Source organism: Phoxinus phoxinus, assembly GCF_949152265.1.
Source record: "Phoxinus phoxinus genome assembly, chromosome: 7".
In the NCBI taxonomy this organism is placed as follows: Eukaryota; Metazoa; Chordata; class Actinopteri; order Cypriniformes; family Leuciscidae; genus Phoxinus; species Phoxinus phoxinus.
Genome location: NC_136882.1, coordinates 36,233,874 through 36,249,317, shown reverse-complemented (window position 1 = coordinate 36,249,317; position 15,444 = coordinate 36,233,874). Strand labels below are relative to the sequence as shown.

Here is a 15,444-nt window from a genome sequence, read left to right as displayed (position 1 = left end):
TTCTAGCAAGAAAAGGCCAGCAGTCGTACAGTCACACAGAGTGGCTACAGAGTGTGACAGTGAAGGGAGAGCATCTATCCTCCTTTATAGACTTGACTCCCAGAATGTTATCTTTCTAGGCCAATGATGGTTTTTCAACCATACGTGGAACATTCTTAGACTTGTTCATCATATTTTATCCTTTAGTGGAGGCCCTCCTGTCACGACCAACACTCTTTACCATTCCAATACAATTCCATATTTGAATAAGGTTTGTGTGTGCTCTATTACTGTCATATGATGGTCACACACATATCTTACGTAAGTAAATATAAAAAATAAAAAAATAGAGAGAGTAAAAAAAAATAAAAAAAAGTACTTTTACAAGAGTACATGAATGAATAAAAATATGCCAATGTATCCATTGGTTGTGTCTTTTGTGTTCATCGTGTGAAAAGGTTTGTTAGGGGGGGGGGAACCACAAGCAACATAACTTACCAGTTTTGGAAATGTTGTTTTGAATTTATTATACCAGTGTGTAGGACTATGTTGTAGTGTGTGTGATTTTGATGGCTTGTGTGTGCAGTCTGAGGACAAAGTTTGTTTTTTCAGCAAGAGTGAATGGTTTTGAGTGTAGAGCTTCATTTTGACCTGAAAATAGGATGTTTGGGGAATTGGGTGAGACGTTATGGATTTGTGTTTACTGTTTTGAGAATACGAGGCATAGTTTCAAGAAATGTGTTTAAGCAATCGAGATAAACTGTAATCAAATGAATGTACCCTTGGTGAGCACAAGGGGCTTTAAAATAATTTAAATATCTTACCGACTCCAAACTTTTGAACGGTAGTGTATATGAGGAGCGGAGCGGCGGTCCAATGGGATCTCAGTGTGGGCGGAGCTACAAAACCAGCAGGAATAGAAACCCATCCAGCAAAATGCAGTGTTGCTTCATCATGTGTCCATCCGTAATATATGCTTGTTTTCCTTTAATATGTACAGCTGGAGGAGTCTAAATAATGTTGTGTTCCATGCACAAATGCAGCAGAAGCACTTCTCAAGGAGAACGCGTTTCTCCAACACATGCTGAAGCCACAGATCCAGGGCCGTGACAATTTATGGTTGTGGTTTGACCAATTGAAGTTGCTTTGACATTGCACAGAAAGGTCGCTGAGTGATTGTGTTGGGTCCTCCTCACGCCGTGTTGTTGTGTCTGCTCCGAGCCGTCTGAGAGCTCATCTTCCACACGTTTGACTGACTCTTATGGATATGGAGATGCTGTATTCTCTGCATGTCAGATCGCAGTTTTTGGCTCTTTTGTCTGCATTTGAATGCGAGTTGACACTGTAGCTCTTCTCTTCTCTCTCGGCTGTGCATAAATCACCGGTTTAGGCTGAGAATAAGGTGAAACATTGATTTTGTTGTAGCAGGTTGAGTGTGGAGTGTTTCTTCAGAAGGAGGATGAATGGATCTGCTGCAGATCATGGCAGAGCTGTGTGTGTGTGTGTGTGTGTGTGTGTGTGTGTGTGTGTGTGTGTGTGTGTGTGTGTGTGTGTGTGTGTGTGTGTGTGTGTGTGTGTGTGTGTGTGTGTGTGTGTGTGTGTGTGTCTTCATCTGTCTGTCTCTCTCTTCATGGTATCAGATGCTAATTCCCAGGGTAATTTGATCATTTCTTTTTTCGTCGCTCCTTTTCTCCTCTCTTGTCACCTTGTCTTATTCTCTGCTTGTATCCTCTTCTCTTATCTTGTCTAGTCTTGTCTTGTCTTCTCTCATTCTGTCTTCTCCCGTTTCATGTTCTCTCAGTGTTTGGCAAACTGCTCAAAAAGTGTAGCTAGATAATCCACTATACTGCAAAAAAGAAAAGAAAAGAAAAGAAAAGAAAAAAATATATATATAGCTACACTCAAAATATCCTTCAGAAAAAGTTTATAGTTACTCTAAAAAATGGATGGAAATTATAGCTTGAAATCGTAGCTCATAAGATTTTTTCATTCTTTTGAAATTTGCTCTCCCAAGCTGCATTTATGTGATCGAAAATACATACATACTAAATACTATACAATATTGTGAAATATAATAATTTAAAGTATTATTTTTTATTTAATGTTTTATTTAAATATATTCAAATATAAAATATTTTTGTGGAAACTATGATCAATTCTTTCAGGATTCTTTGATGAATAGAAAGTTCTAAAGAGAAAATTAATAACAACAAAAAAATGTTAACTGTCAGTTTTAATCAATTTAATGCTGAATAATACAATTATTATTATAAATATAATATTACAAAAACAAAAATCTGACCCCAAACGTTGTATATAAAGTAAATAAGTACACAACAACTTTTGTTGTACTTCTTTTGGAGATGTTTTTCAAATAAACATAAATCAGATTAATTTACTGGCTTCCTGACTATTTTTAATATTTCATATTTATACAAAGTTCTGTTGTGAAAATCGAGATGGTGCAGGCTGATATGTCCTTAACTCAATCTGCAATCACATCATTCTCTATAGCACACAGCTGATTGGTTCCTGCCATATCAGTAGCCAATGATCTCGCTGCTAAAGTATTTGCTGTTGCAGTTGCAGCGCGCTTTCAGAAACCCTCCACCTTCCCCAGCTCCACCTGTATAGATCTGCTACAGGTAAATTTGTGTATGCTATATTGCACAGCAGCAGAGTGTCTAACTTGCTCACGGCAGCGTGTCGTGTATGTACTGGCAGTAGCAGCTGCAATAACCCACAGCATCAGCAGTGTAGAAGATCTATTTCTCCAAGACCAAACCTGTCAACATCGTCATATCCATTGACATGCCAAACAGAATTGTCATGACAGAAATAACGTCTGTGATACATCCACATTATACTGTAGCTAAGTAAAACTGTTCCAAATGATTCAGGCTAGGATTAAACTTGCAGATTCAGTACATTTCACTACCCAGACAGCAACCCGGATCTGGACCGACACTATGTTGCTGTCTGGGTAACGTGTGACCAATTCTTTAAAAAGAACCGACTCAAAAGGGAGATTCATTTGCGAATCGGGATCGCTAAGCATCGTGTCACATACCTTCAGTATATGCTGTATTTAGCGTTCACGCTGTGTTCTCTGTAGCACATGAAAGCATCTGTCTCAAACACACACTCCTCCCACTCACAGTAAGGTATTGTTGAGTGATGATAGGCCTCCTGTGTCTTCGTGAGCAACTCTCTGTCACCTCCTCATGTATGTGCTCTGCATGCGTGCTTGAGAGAAACAGAGAGTGTTTGTTTCCTCCAGGGTTTTGTCTTGTAAGATGCCCCAAATGCTGAAGCGCAGATCTCTACCCAGGGCCTTGTGCAGTTGGTTTGGCCATCTGGTCAGGGAAACGCTCTTTATCAGTCAAAAGCAAGGAGAAACTGGCAAGGAGAAACACTCACACTGAACTCAATGGCTCCTCACTGCTGTGGGACTACAGTAGGTACATGGAAATACAGTCGAATAATCAAGGCATGATTTTCACACTGTTTTTGATATGCACCAAATGAACAACACTTAGTAATAAACAGCAGTAGATTTATTTCTACTAAAACATTTTGATGCATGCAAAATGCCAATTATAGACACCCATTAACAGTATTTGAGTGAGATTGAACAGTTTTGGATCAATTCATTGAACCAGACAGAGAATGAATCAAATTGATTGTTTCATATGCTATTTTTGCTACTGATGTTTAGGTCAGGAATGCTATTAAAACAACATTAAACACTGTAATAGAACCACAGAAAGCACATTTAAAGTCATATTCACAATGTTGTGAATTTATTGCATATTTTATATCGCCCAGCCCTAGTATGCAACTGTATAGGCACAGGTAATATATCTATGTTCAAATGTAAAGTAATAAAAGCATAAACATTTCATATGTATTCATGGGTTGGATGTTTTTGTTTTGATCTGTTTCAGTGATTTCGTATAATAGTCTTTCCAATCCACAGCAGTGCAGCAATATCCTTGATGATGAATTGACACTTGTGTGTCCTTCAGCAACATTAGCAAGACGTCCATATTTTCAACAACATTTGTGAAAAATGTTCTGCAGAAGAAGTTTGTTTATTTCCAGGTTTACAATAAATTAGAGACTGAATGCCAGATTTTCAGACTTTTAAACTCCACTGTACAGTAGTTAGACGCCACATGAGGTGAAATAGTCAGAAATAGAGAGAATAATACTCTCTCTCTCTGTGTGTGTGTGTGTGTGTGTGTGTGTGTGTGTGTGTGTGTGTGTGTGTGTGTGTGTGTGTGTGTGTGTGTGTGTGTGTGTGTGCGTGTGCGTGTGCGTGTGCGTGTGCGTGTGCGCGTGCATAACATTACATCAATGGAATGTCTCCATAAAACATGGAAACCCAACTTTGTAGTTTGTTCATGTCTTCAAAATCGTCACTGAGAAAAATGTCTTAGCGCACACCTACTGTACGCTCTGTGTCTCTGCTGATTTAGTCTCCTCTGTTGTCGAATTACTGCGCTGGATCCTCATATAAACCTAGTTCTTGTTTTTATACAAGCACATATATTCTGCTCTGATATTACACTTTTGACACATTATGTGGACAAACCATGTGGCGCAAAACAATTTGGAGGCATTTTCTATTCAAATCAGTTTCAGCAGAAAAACTGTTCGGGTTCGAGTGTTGATAGGCAACTGTTCCCCAACAGTTCTTAATAATTAATTGTGCTAATAATTAATTAAATATCAAAAATGTATGACTAAACTAATATATAAATCATTTTTAAAACCGAACAATCAAAACATTAATGAAATATTTTATTTTGTTTCCATTCACCAACATCAGAGAACCGTGAAAATGCGAATTTGTTGTTCAATTATTGAAATATCAGCTTGAAATATTAACAAGGGTACTACAAAGTCAAAGGGGTTTGGATGACAAATAGGTTTGGAAATTGACATATTTTCCAAATCCTCAGGGAAAAGAAGCTTTGTACTGTATATTTAGGTTGGTTTCGTATTCACCAAACTACTATCAGATGCATTAATGAGGGCAAGTTTGCACTGCATTTAGATGCAATGAAATGGCACAAAGTGTGAGATGTGTTTTGTAGTATTTTTAACTTGACATGTCATTATAAAATGATGCAGATCATATTTGTGCGCAGTGTGAACAAATCCAACAAATTGCATGTCTTGAAGTTCCTCTATGTAGTGCCAGTAAGTGTTCTTTTGAAATACATTATGATGATTTGTACTGGGAAAGGGTTTCCAAGTCCTGAGCTTGTATTAATAGGAACTGAATGTGAAAATTGACATCTTTTATTCAATGCAGCCAGACTCACAAAAGCCTTTAGCCAGGCGGGCAGCCTGCTGTGTCCTGTATTAGATTTGGCCCGCAGACAGCAGGTAGCAGAACAAACTCTGCACTCTTTGATTAGTCTGGATCCAAATTTGCACCAATAAATCACACCCCTGAATGTGATCGTATGGTTTTTCTCTCCATTTTGTAAGAAACAGATTACTTTGTGGGATTTTATTGAGCAATAATGCAATTATAAAAGAGTTAGGCTTCAGTCTTTGCTTGGTCTAAACCCAAGCTTGATTTCATCTGCCTCCTCCTGTTTGTCATCAATGACACAGTGAGACAATACAATACTAACATACAGTAAGAAAATAGAGCTATACAATTCATTTGATTAGCATTATTAGCTTAGATTAACGATTCAAACTATTTTTTTTTGCCATCCAAACCCTTTTGTGTTACAAACTCGGACATCCAGGAAACCAGGATAATGCTCAGAATTTCAGTGTAACACAAATACAAGACTTCGCAGTGAATGATTGAAAACACAGGGCTTAACAAGCTGAACCTAATCACAGCATAATGAGTCCAGGCAATGGGTTAATGGGAATCGAAGTTCATGATGATATTGCCCTCATTGGCACTTTGGGCCCTATTTTAACTATCTAAGCACACGGTCTAAAGCGCACGTAACATGTGCACCTATAGGGCGTGTCCGAATCCTCTTTTGCTAGTTTAACACCGTGAAAAATGGTCGGTGCGCGCGGCGAATGGTCTAAAAGGATTGTCCCTATTCTCTTAATGAGTAATGGGTGTGTTTTGTGTTTTAGGCGTAACGTGCAATAAACCAATCAGAGTGTAATTTCCCATTCCCTTTAAAAGCCAGTTGCGCTCGCGCCGTGGCAGATTCGCTATTTACATGGCATAATTTGTAAGCGTAAAGACTGAACCAGAGAGGAAATGGATCTGCTTGTGCGCGAGGTTAAAGCGTGCAAGCTGGCCATCTTCGGGACAAGACGGATTTCACCATATCTTTATGTACACAATATTAATATTTTACATTGTAATCCTTTTATTTTTAATATTTGGCTAGTTTGTGTGCTGCGTGTGTAATAAGCAAAGTGTACGGGCGTTGTGCACCCGCCTATAGGCTCATATTACTAACACGCTCTTTAAATAACAAAAAATATATTTCAGTTCCTCAAAATAGCAACGCACCAACAATGCGCCTGGACACACCTCGTTTTCAGACCAGCAACCCATGGGTGCACAAATAGGCGCAAATGCATTTGCTATTTAAACAACGTGGCGCAGGATGAGAAAATGATAACTGCGTCGGGCTGAAACTAGCAAAAAACACTTGCGTCACGCCTGGCGCCACGGGTGTATGATAGGGGCCCTAGACCTAAAAGTGCCCCCGCCCTAGATTTAAAAAATATATGGGGCATTTTTCTCAGGAGAAACATCTGAAAACAAGGAGACTTAATCTGAAGTCCATATAACCTCATAACCAGTCAAGGTATTATTATAGAGATCTCATATGTGCTTTTTTCTTTCCTGTGGGCCAGGACTTCACTAAATGAGTCACTAATTGTTCCTGCCCACCAGTCCTGCCCTACATAATGATTTATGAAAGGAAGGCAGTATCCATGAAATAGGCAGAGGGGGATCATGCAAGATTTACCACGTTCCTCTGATGGCAGAGCGCCAGTGAATTCCTCTGGGCTTTGGTGCTGCGGTGTTCGTACAGTGAAGGTGAGTGTAAACACATCCTCTATCACGATTCCAGATAGTAGAGGGCTACAGCAAGGTCACTGGAGAACAAGGATCTGCTCTTCATTGACAGAAAACACTCCTGATAAAAGCCACAACTCAAGGCGACCTGGGGCTTTACATTTCATTGCGTTCAGACCAAAAGTCAGTGTTGTAAGAAACCCCTGGAGCTTGTGTGATTACAGTAGTATTTGGAGAGCACTGGTATGGAGAACCATAATTTCTAGTCTGAAAATGTTCCTATTTAAGCTTATTGTATAAGCTCATGGTAGATACTTTTATGAATGTTATTAATCCTTTATGATTCACAGTATGTATATTCAGCTCATAGTTTTTATTAAAGGAGTCATATGCTTTTTAATGTTTTCCTTTTCCTTTAGTGTGTAAAGCCCATAGTCTCCCACAAAGCGTTTTTTAATTGAAGACACTGATCCAGACCTGCCTAAAGATATTACTTCCTCAAACATCCACGTCAAAATGCAAAATATTTGCATAATGCCCGCCCAAAAGCAAACGCAAAGAAAGAATCGCCTTCTTTTTTTGCTTTCTTGGCTTCAGTGAATGACACTTTCAGGGGTTAGTGAATATAGCTGTTAATATAGCTGTTCTAGTACAACCCAAAAGTTTGTAAGTAGTACAACACAGGCTATAGACTACTGACCACTTTTGAAACGTTCTGCTCAAGTCGTGCTTGCAAAGTTGGTTTCCGATCGATTGGCTTGATCATCCACATTATCAGAATCTGACTCGAACTGGGCTTGACATTATTATTAACTGTCTGTTTACAAATGCTTTTAAAAGCCTTGGAAGCTGAAGCTCGTGATTATTGTAAGACGCATAAGCGGAATTATGGAACTTGTCATCAAGCCGATGGATCTAATAATGTTTATGGATGAGTGAATACATTGATGTTTTTAACATGACTGTGGTATGAAGCCGGTTCATGATTGCTAATGAGAGACAGATATCAGCGCCACACGCGAGTCCCGCGGATATAAAGGAATAAGGACATTTCATTCTACCGAACTACCCGCAAGTGCTGAATTAATACTCACACAGGTCAGTTTATTAGATGAATGAAACCTGTGAGGTAATGCAGCGCTGTTTCACTTGCTCTACACTATCACACTAAACAGCATTTGAGTGTGTTGAAAGTTATAATGTTATTCTATGTGTTAGTTTGTTGGCTGTATGAGACTAGCAGTAAGCTAGATCAACATTCGAATAACATACAGTTCTCCTTAAGTCCTTGCCATGGTCCATAATGTTTGAACAAAACAACAACAGCCTGAGCGTGCCGCTAGACGTAACGCAGTTGTCCACGTCTGTTGCCATGGTTACTATGGCAGTACAAGCGAAAACCAGGGATAACGCAGATAATACGTCATTGACTGGCAACAAGTGAACAGAGGCGAGCCATTATTTAAAATTGGAATTTCTCTGAAATTAAAAATCTTTGGGAACTTTTGGGATATTGTTAGTACACAACTGCAGGAAATATATCACACTGTGCAATTGATTTTTGGATATTGTATTACAAAAATCTTACATATTGTAGCTTTAAGGTCAAGGAAAACATCCTGGAGCACTGCTTTCTGAATGGACCTTTGTTAAGTAATCCCAGAAGGGGCTCTTTGGTTGGGTTTTAAACTTGTATTGATAGAAAAAAAGATTCAAGGCACTTCTTCTGGTTCAAAAAGTTAAAAAGCCCCTGAGGAAGGCTGGAATGCCTAAATGCATCAGTGTGCAGTGTTTTAGTTATTTTTAATGTTTCTAGAGTGAGCCATGGTTTGAATAAGTTTTTTTTTTTTTTTTTTTTTTTTTTGAGTGCCTTGGAAGTGCCTTGGATATTTTTTCTATAAATACACACTCTTGAGTTGTTTGGCCAATAACAACGCACTAGAGGGCAGATTCACTAAACAGGGCAAATTAGCATGAGAGTTTAGCGCAATTCCAAAACAGCGCCGATGGGAGTGGAAAGTTCTGCGCGTGATCTACTGACGACTCACAAATTAAAGAACACAGATGCAGTCACATCATTTCCATAATGACCAACGCAATCTACCAGCCCAGCAAACACTGGTCCGACGGCAACGTTGTGTCTCTAGCCAAAAGTAGTCGCAGTAAGACGGCATAAATCGGTAAAAAATATGTAACAAAGAACCGATAACATCAAAGACGTCCGTTCAAATTTCATTTTGGAACTTTTTTTCAACCATGAAGGGACGTGTCGGAGGGATGTCTTTTCAATGGTCATTAAAAGTCCAAATGTTTGCTGGGAAGTAGCGTCTGGTTTAAGATGTGCTTTTTTGGGTGGTAAATAATGGCGCAAACACCAGTACATTGACTAGCGCAACTCCTATAAGGTCAGCCGCAAAAATAACACTGTCCAACGTTAATTTTTCACTGCGTGTCTTCTGTAAATCCTGACAGTAGTTTTTTTAACGCCATACGAGGGTTTGCGCTAGAGCAAGCTGTTCGTAAATCTGGCCCTAGGTCAGCTGGCCAATCAGAGCACTCTGAGCATTTCGGGAGCTGTGTAGAAATCAGTGCGTTTCAGACAGACTGTACAGTATGTGAACAATTGAAGCATGTTAACCTATCAGGGTTCAATATCAAAAGTATCAGTCAGTATCTGGTGTGGCCATCAGCTGCTACTACAGTGCATCTCATCCTCAAGGAATCATCGATATTATATATTAATTTACATCATTTATATTATTAATTTTCTGTGTCTATTTTAATTTTTCAGTAGGTGAAACATCATAGATAAAGTTGATACTGAAATGAAACGACTGGAAAGTCTCATGAGCTTTGGACAAGCAATAAAATGTTCCTTCTGGATTGGATCCATCTCTGCTATCAAAATCGGATTGCTTCACCCGACAAATAAATCATTGCAGAATGAATCAGTTGTGTCCGTGAAGGCTCAGCTGTCTAATGCTAGAAAAAACTTCTGCAGCCTCATCAGTGCATGTCTAAGTATATATGAACAGGTGAGCTCTCGTTTCCACTTTAATAAGCTCAAGTCTGTGCAAATTGAATGTTCATAGATGACAAAGTGAAGGCAGGTGACATGACAGAACTTTACAGCAGAACTTGAGCGCGGCTGGATCTCTCAGCAGTCGTTCTGTCGTCGTCTCTGCGGTGGTATTCTCAGCACGGATGCTGATCCAGGCAGTTGCTAGCAGCCGTCTCTAAGGAGTCCCCCATCATTTAATCTCACCGCAGAGACGGAGGCAAACCAGCCACAGAAACATAAGCAGATGCCAAGATTTATTAAATATAGAGGAGTTTTGTATAGACACCGCTCTAGTGAACTGGATATATTAGTCTCTAGCATGTTACTTGTTTACTTACTCTGTTGAAGCACACAAATACTTACAGAATTCAGGCAAACTGCAATGTTCTCAAGCCCCAAAAGGCTTATGGAAATGAAAGTCTGAAGTTTCAACTGATTGATTGTACAAATGTTACATACAAAACTGAACAGTTGCATGCTCATATTTTGCCTGGATGTTCAAAACATCATGTAAGCAATATTGTATATAGTCTGTCTTATGGAAGCCCAACATACGTGTTTTTTAGAAGTTGCATGGCTGAGACAAATAGCAAGATGCAACACGACAGCAAAATACTCATGTCTGCACATCTAAGAATAATTCATACCAGTACTTCTCAAGCAGGGGTCCTTCTCAAGTTGGAAAAAACTTCCAAAGGGGCCGCAAGATTTATCTTTGAAACACTAACTTAATTAAAATGCTAAAAAAATAATAATAATCAGAACCAGTCCAGGGTCACATTTGTGCAACGCATAAGCCCAGCCTTTTGACAGAGATATATTCAACGTATAAACAGGTGAATATCTATAGCCTTTTATTGCAAAAACTGTCCTCACAAAACAAAGATATTGACAAATATATGACTTAGAGGCAATGCACAACAACGGGAAAACAACAGGTGATTTCAACACTGACAGTAATTGTCTTGAAATGCATTATTGAAGGCTGTAGTGGTGGTCGAAGAGAATGAATTTAGAGATGAGACTTTTCAGAGGGTTTTATTGTGCAGGCAATAGTGGTAAACTTATTCAAGTCACAGCCACAAAGTTTTTATCAAAAAAGATATAAAGATCTAGATTGACCTCACTAATTGACTAGATGGATATTAGATGACTAGTTGATCATCCTTCCCACATATCTAATTAAGTAGGATTTCTGTCCTGATGTGACGAGCAACAGGAGTCAGGACATTTTGCCATTAGCCTGGTGTCAGTTTTTATGCTGTTGCTCCAGGTAGCTCCGCCCACAGTGAAATATCATTGGTCTAAAATCAGACTCACATAAAACGAGCAAAATGCGCCGGCGCGTTTGCGGTCCCCAGAGGGTTAAGCATCAAATATGTTCTAATTGGCTGATTTGGGTGGCGTCAGGACAAATTGATTGTTGCATCAAACCTGTTGTCCATGAATCTCCTTGAGACCAGTAAAAACTTTTTAAAAACTTATTTTTTTGGTTGCAGTTTTCTTCCGCATCTCAGAAGAATTGCTGGATTGATTGTTTAGGACACACTGTTAGATAAGCTGCTGGACAAGTAATGTTTCAACAACATCTGTGTATTCACAGAAAACATAAGCAAGGTCTCACAGGAAGCAATGAAAAGCTTAATTTGTTTTTGTAATATCTTGAGTTATGAGAGCTGTTATTCACTTGTATACTGGTTGGCTCATAGCGGAATCTGTAGGGAGGGCGAGTACATGATTATAATCATCAATATGCTCTAGTCTTGTTTTGTGTGTTTTTTCCCGCAGCCACAGATGGCCAAAGCTTTGAGTTCAATAATGCAATATTCAAAGAATCAATTATGTACATTGTAGAGCTGCATTAAATTAAAAAACAAAGCTGAAGGTGTTTACTTCAATAGTGCCGGTTGAATTTCGAAAGTTTGCTGGTGATGTTTCTGCTTTAGCACCTTTCATTATTATCAGCAAGCATCATGAGGTTATGAAATGCAAATGTTTTTGTGTGCTGTTTGTATTTGCTGTGTTGTTGCCTGTTGCCTTTCTGGATTAAGTGTTTGAAATACAGGAATGAATATACACTTGAAAAGTTTGTGCAAAAAAATAATAATAATAATAATTTTAAACTTTAAATAAATGCAGCCTTTGTGAGACTTCTTTCAAAAAACTTTTTTTTTTTTTTTATCTTACCGACCCCAAACTTTTGAATGGTAGAGTAAAGATGCTCGACCCTCATTACAAGAATTTTCAAAGCAGTGGTTTTGGTTTAATAAATGACCAATCATAAATTACAATTAATAACTATTAATATTATAAATACTGTATATTAATACATTTCAGTGTTTGATTTTAAGGACATATTTGTTTACTTTGTACAATGTTGGTACTGTTTTAGTTTGCCACTGACAATCGAAAAATCACTACTTTACAGAATGTCTGCACACACCACATGTCTATATGAGTGTGAAACCTGATATTGAACCAATCACGTCTTTTTTTTTACCCCACAGCAGGACACTTTCACCTTGAGAATGAGAGGCGAGCGTTTCCAGTTCAACCACAGCTGAAATGGCACGACACAAGTTAGTCCTTCACTCTTTTGTAAAGCTCCTTAGCAAAACTGTATTTTCAAGTACATTATATAGGGCATGCACATGTATTGACGTTTACTAGCTGACTAGATGTCCAAATACAGCCGGCTGGAGAGTTTGTCTAACACAGTTGAGATGATGCTGAGAAATAAGGCTGCTTTGCACTGTCATGAATACACATCCTAATTTTGCTGAGTTATTCTTTTGTTGATCCTGGAACAACATTAATGTCTAAAAATGTAATGCTAACCCTATCCCAAATCTAACCCTACCCATAGTCATCCCTAAAATCAGAGGGACATGACACTGATGTCATTATAACACTGATGTAGAAGCACCTAACCCTGGCTGCAAGTCTAAACTTGACATAAACTATATAAACTTTACTGGAAAGCTGTTCATTCTGTAACTGTAACATTCACTTACAGTTTTTGTCTGTCTTTGGGCACAATTTGATTAGTTTTTCAGGGTTATTCAGAAGAATTTTGGCTTGTATGTGGAGCATCAGCTGTGCGGTTTGTTTATAATGTGCCAAATGTTTTTTACACACTTTGCACTAACATCGCTTATAAACTGGAGACTGCTTTTAGAACCGACTTTATAAAGGTTCTAGATTTTTTCGTCTACTTCTTCATTGTTGCATTTGTCCTGCTATTTAAGTTTTTGAACGGCAAAAAAAAAACCTAACCCTAACCCTTTCCATTGCGAGGAAAAACACAGAAAGACTCTCATACTCACCACAGAATGTTGGCATTAATGTCCTTGAATTGTCGGAGAGTTGCCAAGGTCGATGAAAATGTGATCAGCATTGAAATTGCCTGGCTTGGTGCATTTTAATCGCTCAAAAATGTCTCTGCTCCCTGGCACTGACCAGAACTGAGCTATTTGTATTTCGAGAGGTTGCTGTTTACTTCACCGCCTCAGGCGAATTACCAGAACTGAGGCCAAATGCAGAAAGAAAGCACAATTATTGTGTCCTTTACTTTGAATGAAGCTTATATTCCCACTGACTGAGGCCTTCGTCAATGGGCTTGAGTTTTAATAATATTGTATCCTGGAGGCAGAGAGCAAATGGGTTAAATGTGCATAATTTTCATCATTTGAGAACTTTATTTGGGTCATTCCGGTTCTGCATGTACATTTTGAACTTTTTTGAAAATGAATAGGCTTTTGTTGAAATCCAAGGTGGTATTTGTGTAAATCGTACACCAGACTTTCAGACCAGTCAAAGAAATAATGTAAATGATAGCATAGGCAATTTTATTTTTATAGCATATTTCATACACAGTTGTAATTCAAAGTGCTTTACAGAAAAAAATATGTAATTTGGATACCATGTTTACTTAATTGTGATATTGTAGTGAAAGAAATCAAAATATAATATTATGTCCATCTTTAAAAATTGCAAGTTTATTATTGTATCCAATATGATGAGGACATAAAAATGTGCGGCATGACCCATTTGCATTATATTGTAGTGCTTGTAGTTGTCACAGCATGATGAAAATGAATTTATGTAATGGGGTGGAGGGTGGTGGATGCTTTAGAAAAAGGACAGATGAGGCTTGAGGCAACAAAAATCTCATTCTCCCTCCCTTTAAAATGAGAGGCAAGCGTAAACAGCAGGGTTGACGTTTCATACCAGAAATTCATTATACACAATCAGGATGGTAGCTAAATGACTGGCAATAAATGAGTTTCCACTTCAAGCTTTAGTATTCCACTGTAGTATGTAATGCTGTAGTATTGTATGATATTGCAATTATGACTGCAGGATCTGTTAGTGAGGTTCTTGATATGTTACATAGACAATGAAACAATTCAGATTTCTTCAAATGTGTCAGTTTTTTTAATTCAAAAGAAAAAGAAAGTTCTAAATACTCATAAAGGCTCATTTGATAGAACTAATGTGTTTAATTTAAGTTGGCTCTACTCTAACCAATTAATTATTGTGTGTGTGTGTGTGTGTGTGTGTGTGTGTGTGTGTGCGTGCGTGCGTGCGTGCGTGCGTGCGTGCGTGCGTGCGTGCGTGCGTGTGTGTGTGTGGTGTGTAGTGTGTATGTATTGCTGTCTCACACAATGAATCTTGTAAACACTTGTCGTGTGTGTTTTCTTTCAGCCGGGTTTCTTTGCTGTGGTTCTGAAGCAGAGGCGTAATCGTTCGTAAGAGTGCTGTGTACGAATGACCTTAAAATTACATACATCTCCTTTATTAAATTCTGCTCTACACTCTGCAGAGGGCTGTAAGTCATGCTAATATGAATTAGCTTTGCTTTTTCCAACCTCAAATAGACGGCAGAAGACTGGTCTCAGATCAGCGTCATCCTGGTAACCTTTAGCATTTGTGCTGTGACTCAGCTGCGCCCAGCTGTTTACCCTGAGTGAATGCGCTCTGCGTATCGCCAATGTGTGTGTTAGATCTTGTGTGTGGAGTGCAGGCCTGGGGAACAGAAGGCAATGAAACCTTAATTACATCCTCCCTTATCTTGCTTCCTTCTCTCTCGTCCTCTGGAGCTGCGCGCTATCAGCACTTTGAATTAGAGTGCTCTGCACGCCGCCATGGCTTCACCTGTGGATAAACAACGTTAGGGACCCATTGTTTGAGAAGGGTGCGCTTCGTCTGAACAATACGCAACCGTCTGCACCAACAATTTTGTTTGCATGTGTACATTCCTGCTTCTGGTGTTATCTCGAGTTATCGTGAGTTCTAATAATGATACAAAAAAAATTCACAGGGCTGTATGAACAATCTGAAAAGAATCATCTTGGTTCATGAATATTAATTCATA

The 15,444-nt window shown here is 38.7% G+C and overlaps 1 protein-coding gene across 8 annotated transcripts in view; it reads left to right on the top strand.

Annotated features, from left to right (window-relative positions):
- b3galt1b (UDP-Gal:betaGlcNAc beta 1,3-galactosyltransferase, polypeptide 1b) overlaps window positions 1–15,444 on the top strand; it is a 171,199-nt gene that overhangs the window by 107,104 nt on the left and 48,651 nt on the right. For 7 of the 8 annotated variants that reach the window (XM_079617610.1, XM_079617613.1, XM_079617611.1 and 4 more), the window contains exon 3: window positions 12,575–12,646. The gene's annotated coding sequence lies outside the window, so the exon portion shown is untranslated. Of the gene's footprint in view, window positions 1–6,917; window positions 7,028–12,574; window positions 12,647–15,444 lie in introns of those variants that run through there. The other variant, XM_079617615.1, reaches the window with a different exon arrangement.